This window comes from Notamacropus eugenii, chromosome 2 (assembly GCF_028372415.1).
Source record: "Notamacropus eugenii isolate mMacEug1 chromosome 2, mMacEug1.pri_v2, whole genome shotgun sequence".
Taxonomy (NCBI): Eukaryota; Metazoa; Chordata; class Mammalia; order Diprotodontia; family Macropodidae; genus Notamacropus; species Notamacropus eugenii.
This window is the reverse complement of record NC_092873.1, coordinates 356,968,102-356,978,811: the sequence shown is the minus strand read 5'-3', so window position 1 is coordinate 356,978,811 and position 10,710 is coordinate 356,968,102. Positions and strand designations below refer to the sequence as shown.

The 10,710-nt window shown below is 38.6% G+C and overlaps 1 non-coding gene across 1 annotated transcript; it reads left to right on the top strand.

Moving 5' to 3' along the window:
* Positions 1 to 10,380: 10,380 nt before the first annotated feature.
* On the top strand, positions 10,381 to 10,487 carry LOC140530513 (U6 spliceosomal RNA). Its single transcript, XR_011975951.1, has one exon. It is a non-coding gene; the product is annotated as a U6 spliceosomal RNA (small nuclear RNA).
* The last annotated feature ends 223 nt before the right edge of the window (positions 10,488 to 10,710 follow it).

Here is a 10,710-nt window from a genome sequence, read left to right as displayed (position 1 = left end):
TTTGATTAAGCCTGTAGACAGATATGTGCAGTAACTAGACAAATTCAGTGACTGGTGTTTTACAATAATTGTTATAAAATTATCCTTTTCTTTAGGCAAGGAATAATCATGAGTTTCTTCTAGTGAGTTCTTTAAAACAGGATCTAATTTACAAAAGTTTGATTTATTATGCAACTCTAAGTGGTACAATGGATAGAGCCCAGGGTCTAGAGTCAGGAAGGCTCATCTTCCTCAGTTCAAATCTGCCCTCAGATACTTATTAGCTCTGTGACCCTGGACAAGTTATTTAACCTCGTTTGCCTCAGATTCTTCATCTTTCAAAAGAGCTGGAGAAAGAAATGACCAACTACTCCAGCCAGGATCTTTGCTAAGCAACCCCCAAAATGTAGTCATGAAGAGTCAGACATGACTGAAATGACTGCACAACAAAGAATGCATCTATGGCAAAGTATGCCAATCATACCAGAGAGAGTCCTTCAGTATACATATCTAACTATATGATACTGAAGACTATTAGTACCAATTATCCAGCAAGAGTGGGGACCAGTACGTGTACATTTGAGTAAATAAGACTCCCCTTTTGCACTGAAGAAAGTTAATGGTCTTATTTTTAACATTTTAACTTTAAAGTCTTCCTTGTGCAAAGTTAGGTCAATGAACACAATGAATTTTTCTAACTTATCCTAAAGTAATTTATGTTCAGCACATTCTTTCAAGACCTCACCTTGGACATGCTAAGAAGCATAGCTTTTAAAGAGCATTGAGCACTACCCACAATGCTGACACAAGTACCTTTTATTAACTGAAAGAAATGCATACTCTAATTCCTTATCATGTAGATTTGTTGTTGTGAATACCAGGCATTTCATGATGGTGAGCTGAATTAACCACACAATTAATTACGCAACCTCAGAGTCAGGAGAGATCTCAAAAACCATACAGTCCAACCTGTACTTGAGCTAGAATCGTCTCTATAATATCCCTAACAAGTGGCCATGTAGCCTTTGTTGGAAGATCTCCAGTTAGAAGTAACCTGTGACTTACCAAACCTACCTTATAGACCACTACACTATAGAATAACTATAAGTTTAAGAGACTTTACAGTCTTAGTATTTTATATTCTAAGAGTTAAATGACCCCAAAATCTTAGTGGCTTCTTTTACTGTAGTATGTCACCCATGCAAATGCATGTTCTACTCTGTGGGTATGTCATGTGATACTTAAGCCATTCCAGTAATATTAAGAAGTACAAATTGACTTATGTGCTACCTTTCTTAAGCTGGGAGAAAAGAAATGTGTCACAATATAATTTACCCAAGTGTATAATGTTCAGGCTGTCCACCAAATGGTGCTCAATTCAAGGCAGCATACAAAGGCTTGTCTGAGTCTCTCTGACACCTCCAAGAGAACTTCCCACAATGCCATCCTGGACTATTTTAAACACTACTATAGTGTAGTTTAAAACTCACGTTTGTCAGACCCTAAACTTACATAGGCAAGGAAAAAGGGAAGCCTGAGATTTGTATATCTACATAAAGGTTATATTATTTCCTGGTGTTTCAGAACTTTTGTTTCTCATTAAGGGAACTTCTGAGGCCTCCATACCTTCACAAATCATATAAAACATATTACAAAAACATAGTCTATATTTTATTATGTGGTAGATAAATTGAATACTTAAAATTTTTCATATTAGATAATGCAATATCTGACCCAGATTTGAATATATGATAAAATCTCAAAATACTGTGACTACTGAGGAAGAGAGCATCTCTTTAAAAAAAAACTCCACTATAACTTAAACAATTCCTGTCCCCTACAAAATAGTCCCCTTCAGAGAGCCAGAAATATATTCCAATGATATTTTCACTGCCTGATACATGTCTGATACTCCACTTTGGAAAAATTTTCAAAACTAGCCTCACATTTTCTTGAGTATTGTTGATATTTGCAAATAAAAATTCACAACTCTATAATGTCTCAAGGCTTATAAATCACCTTTCAGCAATCTTGTGAGGAGGGTGGTATAATTCTGATTATCTCCATCTTAGAGACAAAGAAACTGAAACTCTGAGAGGTTAAATGAATTGCCTATGATCATGAAACTTATAAGTTTTTAAGAGGCAAAATGGTAGTAGCAGATTGATCTCTGGACTTGGAAAATGCAAGACCTAAGTTTGAATCCCACCTCACATAGTTACTCAATTTCACTGGGCTTCTACTTCCTTATTTGTAAAATGAAGCATTTAGATTTAATTTCATAAGTCCCGTCCAGCTCTATCTATAATCTCATCAATAACTGAGGTGGAATTGTAAACTGGATTTTCTAGGCTCCAAATCCAGGACACTATCTACTATATACTATGCTGCCTATCAACTGTGTACTCTTTCAGAATAGATTTGATTTTTGGAAATAATCAAAGGACCCAACTTTAATGCATTGAGCTCTAGTCTAGATAAACTAGGTAATAACACCTTTGTTTAGAGGAAGGATCAGCAATGTACAAGATGTATCTTTTCCTGTGTGGTTAATAAACAATCTGAAGCCCTTTTCAATTGTAGATGTCCAGAATGTTTTATGTTAATAGTAGCACTATTGGGAGGAAAGCATCTGATCTTCTAGGCAGAATAATATGAAGAAAACAGCTTTCATTTAGGTGTTTAAATTTAGTTGTGCTGATTAAACACATACAAACAAAGAAACTCAGTCTTATTAAGCAATTGATGACTTGTATTGGTGAATTTCAGAAAAAGTTATTTCTATCAAATAATTATTCTTTCAAAACTAATAAAAGGTATTTATCAAAGAGAATGGTTTACTCTTCTGTGATAATGGAGATCAATTCTGTCTCCTAAGAATCATTTCTGAACTGATTTGGCTTAGGGAAATAAATTCTTGTTCTACTCATGAATCTCATGAATTATATTTCTCAATCAAATTTAGCGCATACCATCTTCACATAGGAAATTCATCTTTCCTGAATGAACACACAAGAACATCTTTTTTAATATTGTCCCATCTTCAGAGGATCAGCCGTCATAATTTGTTGTTGCTCAGTCATTTCAATCATGTCTGACTCTTTGTGACCCCATTTGGGATTTTCTTGGCAGAGATACTGGAGTGATTTGCCATTTCCTTCTCCAGATCATTTTACAGATGAGGAAACTGAGGCCAACAGGCTTCAAGGACTTGCCCAGGGTCACACAGCTAGTAACTGTCTGAGACCAGATTTGAATTCAGGAAAATGAGCTTTCTTGACTTCAGACCCAGCATTCTATGCACTGTACCACCTACCTGGCCAGTCATCATAATACCTCTACTGAGATTAAGAACTGTAGTGTAAGCAGAATGAGAGTCAATTAATGGAGCTTATCTTTTTCTGCAAAGAATGACATTTTAGGGGGCTGAGCCAAGATGGTGGAGTAGAAAGACACACATACACTAGCTCCGAACCCACAGCCCATAAAATATCTTTAAAAAAGAACTCCTAATAATTCTGGAGCGTCAGAAGCCACAGAATAACAGAGCAGACAAGATTTCTGTTCCAGAGAGCCCTGAAAACATCTCGCAAAAGGTCCATCTCACTGTGGACCCGGAGCCAAGTCCAGCCCTGCCTTGGTCTCGAGGCACCGAGAGGAGCAAATCTGAGCAGGCTTTAGGGACAGAATCTCCAGCAGCCCAGCAGGTCCCTCCACGCACAGGCCCCAAAAGTTGGTGAGAGGGTCTTCTCATCTTGCCGAGAGGAGAGTGAGGTGCCCTCATCACTCAGGCCCCCTCAGGAGGCAGAAGCAGAGGTGGGAGCAGACCAGGGCTCCCCAAGCAGGCAGGAGCCTGGATCCATTGTTGAAGGTCTCTGCATAAACCCCCTGAGGGAACTGAGCCCTGTGTGGCTGCCCTGCCCCCAACTGAGCACCTGAACTTAATCTCACACTGAATAGCAGCCCCTGCCCACCCAAAGCCCTGAGGCTGGGAAGCAGCATTTGAATCTCAGACCCCAAGCACTGGCTGGGAGGATCTGGAGGCCAAGTGGGTGTGAAGAGAATAATGAGAAGTCAAGTCACTGGCTGGGAAAATGCTCAGAAAAGGGAAAAAATATAAGACTATAGAAGGCTACTTTCTTGATGAACAGGTATTTCCTACCTTCCTTTCTGATGAAGAAGAACAATGCTTACCATCAGGGAAAGACACAGAAGTCAAGGTTTCTGTATCCCAGCCCATTCAATGGGCTCACGCCATGGAAGAGCTCAAAAAGGATTTTGAAAATCAAGTTAGAGGAGTGGAGGAAAAACTGGGAAGAGAAATAAGAAACATGCAAGCAAAGCATGAAAAACAAGTAAACACCCTGCTAAAGGAGACCCAAAAAAATGCTGGAGAAAATAACACCTTGAAAAATAGGTTAACTCAATTGGCAAAAGAGGTTCAAAAAGCCAATGAGGAAAAGAATGCTTTAAAAAGCAGAATTAGCCAAATGGAAAAGGAGATTCACTGAAGAAAATAGTTCTTTCAAAATTAGAATGGAACAGATGGAGGCCAATGACTTTGTGAGAAACCAAGAAATCACAAAATAAAACCAAAAGAATGAAAAAATGGAAGATAATATGAAATATCTCATTGGAAAAACAACTGACCTGGAAAATAGATCCAGGAGAGACAATTTAAACATTATGGGACTACCTGAAAGTCATGATCAAAAACAGAGCCTAGACATCATCTTTCATAAAATTATCAAGGAAAACTGCCCTGAGAGTCTAGAACCAGAGGGCAAAATAAGTACTCAAGGAATCCACAGATCACCACCTGAAAGAGATCCAAAAAGAGAAACTCCTAGGAACATTGTGGCTAAATTTCAGAGTTCCCAGGTCAAGGAGCAAATACTGCAAGCAGCTAGAAAGAAATAATTCAAGTATTGTGGAAATACAATCAGGATAACACAAGATCTAGCAGCTTCTACATTAAGGGACTGAAGGGCATGAAATAGGATATTCCATAAGTCAAAGGAACTAGGACTAAAACCAAGAATCACCTACCCAGCAAAACTGAGTATAATACTTCAGGGGAAAAATTGGTCTTTCAATGAAATAGAGGACTTTCAAGCATTCTTGATGAAAAGACCACAGCTGAAAAGAAAATTTGACTTTCAAACACAAGAATGAAGAGAAGAATGAAAAGGTAAACAGCAAAGAGAACTCATAAACGACTTACTAAAGTTGAACTGTTTACATTCCTACATGGAAAGACAATATTTGTAACTCTTGAAACATTTCAGTATCTGGGTACTGGGTGGGATTACACATACACACATGCACACACGCACACATACATAGAGACAGAGTGCACAGAGTGAATTGAAGAGGATGGGATCATATCTTAAAAAAAAAATGAAATCAAGCAGTGAGAGAGAAATATATTGGGAGGAGAAAGGGAGAAATGGAATGGGGCAAATTACCTCTCATGAAAGAGACAAGGAAAAAACTTATTAGTGGAGGGATAAAGAGGGGAGGTGAGAGAAAAACATGAAGTTTACTCTTATCACATTCCACTAAAGGAAGGAATAAAATGTACACTCATGTTGGTATGAAAACCTATCTCACAATGCAGGAAAGTGGGGGATAAGGGGATAAGCAGGGTGGAGGGGATTATGGAAGGGAGGGCAATGGGAGGAGGGAGTAATTTGAAGTCAACACTCTTGGGGAAGGACAGGATCAAAAGAGAGAATAGAAGTAATGGGGGACAGGATAGGATGGATGGAACTATAGTTAGTCTTATACAACACGACTATTATGGAAGTCATATGCAAAACTACACAGATTTGGCCTATATTGAATTGCTTGCCTTCCAATGGGAAGGGGTGGGGAGGGAGGGAGGAAGAGAAGTTGGAACTCAAAGTTTTAGGAACAACTGTCAAGTACTGTTCTTGCCACTAGGAAATAAGAAATACAGGTAAAGGGGTATAGAAAGTTATTTGGCCCTACAGGACAAAAGAGAAGATGGAGACAAGGGCAGAGAGGGATGATAGAAGAGAGAGCAGATTGGTGATAGGAACAATTAGAATGCTTGGTATTTTGGGGTGGGGGAGGGGACAAAAGGGGAGAAAATTTGGAACCCAAAATTTTGTGAAAATGAATGTTAAAAATTAAATAAATAAATGAATGAATAAATGAATAAATAAAAAAAAAGAATGCCATTTTAGGAAAATTTCTAAAAGGATGCTTTTTAATCCATCCTTCAACTCTTTCTACCCTACATGGCAAATGATGAATTATGTAGGAAAATGCTATTTTTCTTGTGTCATCAAAGAAATGTATGATCACAAAAAGTTGAACTAGCCACATAGTAAGAATGAAGGACAACCAAATGCCTGCATTCTCCTTTGGTATTCACTTGATATCTAGAGAAAGGATATCAAGAGTTCTCCACCTCATGGTGAATTTATGGGAAAACATGGATGAGTTGCATAGGAAGGATGGATTGTCATCTACATGATTCAGTGATGTATTCATGTGACCAAAGATAGGTTCTTGAGTATTCAATCCATAGTCTACCTACCAAAATCACACTGCATAGCAAGAGGAATATGAGATAATGAGGCAAATGGTGACATTGTATGTTGAGTAAATTTTTTGAAAATGGGCTGTGAAGCTCTGACTTTGGTGTCCAAAATCAAATTAGATGAGTCCAAATTTAGGAAGGCAGCAAAATTTTTTCTTAATTACATTGGGCATAGCACAGGACCATTAGTGAAACAAAAATTCTCACTTAATTGGCAAAAACCATTAACATGGAAATGTTCTTGTCTTCTGGGCAGTTCAGTCATACCTAGCCAGGGTATATAAAGGGCCCAGAACAGAACAGGGCATTCACACCTGAGAAACCAACTCCTTCTCACCACTCAAACCAAACCCAAACTAACCAACACCATGTCCCGATCCTGTTGTGGCTCCGTCTCCTCCAGCTGTTTCCAGCCTAGCTTTAGCCAGTCCAGCTGCTGCCAGCCTTGCTGCCCACCCAGGTGCTGCCTGCCAGTCTCCTGTCAAACCACCGTGAGCCGCCCAGTGAGCTGCGTGCCCAGGTTCCACCGCCCCATCTGTGACACCTGCTGCCGCACTCCCTGCTGTGACCCCTGCAGTGTGCAGCAGGGCTGCTGCCGCCCCATCGCCTGCTGCCCCAGCTCCTGCACTGCTGTGGTCTGCAGACCCTGCTGCTGGGCTTCCACCTCCTGCCAGCCCATTTCTGTGCAGTCCCCTTGCTGCAGACCCCCCTGCTGCCAGCCAGCCCCCTGCCGCACCACCTGCCACTCCACCTGCCACCCTACCTGCTGATAAGAAATCTAATGGCCCACATATCGACTCAGAATACATCAAGAATCCACACCAACCCTGTCTCCATCTGCAAGACATCAAGATCTCCCCCATTCACCGGTTCCAAATAAGAAGGAACATTTGACCTGAAGAGAATAAATAGCGACCTTCATCTCACTCCTAATTTTTCTCCTAAAAGCTCAGCATTAAAGCCTTCAGATTTGGGAGTTTTTATATCCTTGTTATAGAAATGTATTCTGCACATGAAAGATTTCATGTTCTATGATCTGCTTACATTCTAATAAAGTCAAATGTTCAAGATAAGCAAACCAAATGATTTTTCTTCCTTTGTCATTTCATCTATTCCCAACATGAAATTCAGCTGGTCAAACAACAACCAATTGAATTTAAGTTAATATTGGCATAATTGATGACAGTTAACTAGGATTTGTGAAGCACCTACTACACGCCAATTACTCCGCTAAGCACTGAAGATATAAAAGTAAGGCAACTAATTCAGTTATGGTTCTATGATAGCAATAGGTCAACTTACTATTCTGTTGGCTTTTTCCCTGTCTCTGATTATTTTGACTTAATAGGTCATATAAGCATAACAAAACAAGATAATAAATAATTTAAATTTCTGGGAATTTCTCTTCTTTTGGCTTGTCAATTCTTCTCATCTCTATGAATACCCTGTGTCAGGGCCCAGCCTAATTGCCACTTCTTAATTAAGGCATTCCCTCTCCCTGCCCTCCCCACTCAGCAAGCTGAAAGGTATCTTCCCCCTGCTCCAACAGCACTTTTTAACTCTCCTTATTCAAGCATGTGGTGATGTCATCCATAGAAAGAGTCTCTGGATGAACAACTGGGCTTCCTCCAAGCCTAAATTGGTGATTTAATGAGTTGCTACATGGGTGGGGGCAAGGGAGAACACTCTGTCCTAACCATCCAATGGTAGTGATGAAGCCTTCTAAACTTAACTAAGGGAAGCCTGAACTTTCTAGCTTGGTAGACCTTGCTGGAACTACAAGGTCTCCAGGGTCAGCCTTCAAGAATCCACATTCACTTTCCTACATTGTTGAGGCTGTTTTGAATAAGACTTTGGTGGAAGGACCTTTCCAACATGCTAATTTTATGCCAATGTGTATGCTGATTAATGCTATTCTTAACCAAGCTGAGAGTTCATTAAGGGCAGAGACTCTCTTTTATTCCTTCGTCCAATTTAGCCAAGTTTCCTGGACCATAACTTCTTATGCAAGTGTAATGTTTAACTAGAGATTTGTACTAATCCTGATCTTGCCTTGGGGGTATCAAATTGGATTAGGAGAGAAAAATGGATTATGTTCTCTCTACTTCAAGAAAATATTTTTAGTCTGCTCTATTAGAATTTAAGAGGCAGCTAGGTCATGTAGTGAATGGAGCCCAAGTCTGGAGTCAGGAAGACTTAGCTTCCTGAGTTCAAATCTGGCCTCAGACACTTACTAGATAGGTGTCACTTAACCCTGTTTGCCCTGTTTGTTCCTCATCTGTAAAATCAGCTGGAGAAGGAAATGGCAAACCACTCCAATATCTTTGCCAAGGAATCTGCAAACGGAGTCACAGAGAGTCAGGCACAACTGAAAAATGACCGAACATCAAACTGACTTTCAGTATACCACAGCTTTTCTCAGTTTGGCTTTTAAGCTGTTCACAGTTTGTCTCCAGCTAATCTTTCCAAGGTTTTTATATGTAGTGCATTGTCATATATACTATGCCTCTTTAGGGTACTTCACACGGAATGTTACATGTCCTGTCTCTAAGGCATGTGAGTTGAAATCCTGACTCTGATATTTACTACCTGTGTGGCCCTGATCTTAAGCCCTCTGAATTACCTCTACATCTATAATACTATCCAAAAGGTAAAACAAAATACAACTTCTCATATAAATAAATATCATCAATTGCGGATATGTGGTACCATGGAAAGTGTTTTAGAAACCTAGGTTTTAATCCTAACTCTTATGAGACAAGTCACTCAACTCTCAGGATGGTGATAATACATTAATTTCTTTCTTTTTTATTTTGAACCTAACAAGCATAATTACAAGCATTTCAGTATTTATAAAGAATGGAGAGAGATAATTATGTACAAAACTGTGAACTATTATTCACAGTTTATTTTAAGTGCATTTAAATTTAACGATTGTAACGAAATTTCCCTACTTCTTTGTTTTGTTCTAGACTTCCTTTCCTATTCTAAATATTTCCTCTCCCTATATTTTTGTCTTCATTTTTGCTTTGTATCACTATTCCTGCCCACAAATCCTGCTACCATGGACAGAAGCTCCTCTAAGTAACAAGTAAGTCAAACAAGTCAAGCAAAACAAATTTACACATTGGCTGTGTCTGAAGATGTATACCTCATTTGCATCTCTTGTCCATTATCTCTGCCAAGAGGTGGGAAGCATGCTTCATTATTAGTCTTTTGAAGTAGTGAATGGTCATTGCATTGATCAAAGTTCATAAGTCTTTCAAAATTGTTTTCCTTTACATAATTATTGTCATTGTACAAATGGTTTTTCTTCTTCTACTTACTTCAGTCTGCCTCAGTTCATGCAAGTCACCCCTATTTTCTCTGAATCAGTCTCTTTTGTCATTTTTTTCAGGTACAATAATGCTCCATTACATTCATATACCATAATTTGTTTAGTCACTCAATCCCCAGCTCATGGGTTGGCCATTTTGTTTACAACTCTTTTCTGAGTGATTAACAGTCCCTTAATAATGTTCTAGTCACCCCTTTGTTTTTTATCTTTGCCAGTCTTGTGGATGCCAAGTCAGAGCTCAGAGTTGTTTTAATTTTTCAATTCTCTTCCAATGAGTGATTTGGAGCATTTTCACAAGTTCTTGATAACTTGAATGTTTTATTCTTTCAATAGATTTTATTATTATTATTACTATTATTATTATTTTCTTTCTTTGTCACACATTCTGTATCTTTTCCTTTCCCTTTTGTAGAAAGGCATATCTTAAAAATTGCTTAAAAGAAAAAAGAGAAAAAATCAGCAAAAGCAATCAAAACCTCAAAAAATGACATCAGTGCTTGCTTAGGTAGTACATGTACTAAAACTGGAATGATACAGAGAAGATTAGTATGGCCCCTGTGCAAGGATGACATGCAAATTCATGAAACTTTCCATATTTTTCTATTAGCATTATCGATCTTATCAACAACAAAACTAACAGAAACCACATGATTATCTCAATAGATGAAGAAAAAACTTTTGACAAAATACAACACCCATTCCTATTAAAAATGCTGGAGAGCATAGGAACTTTCCATAAAATAAAAAGTAGCATCTACCTAAAACCTTCAGCAGGCATTATATGCAATGGAGATAAGCTAGATGCATTTCCAATAAGATCAGG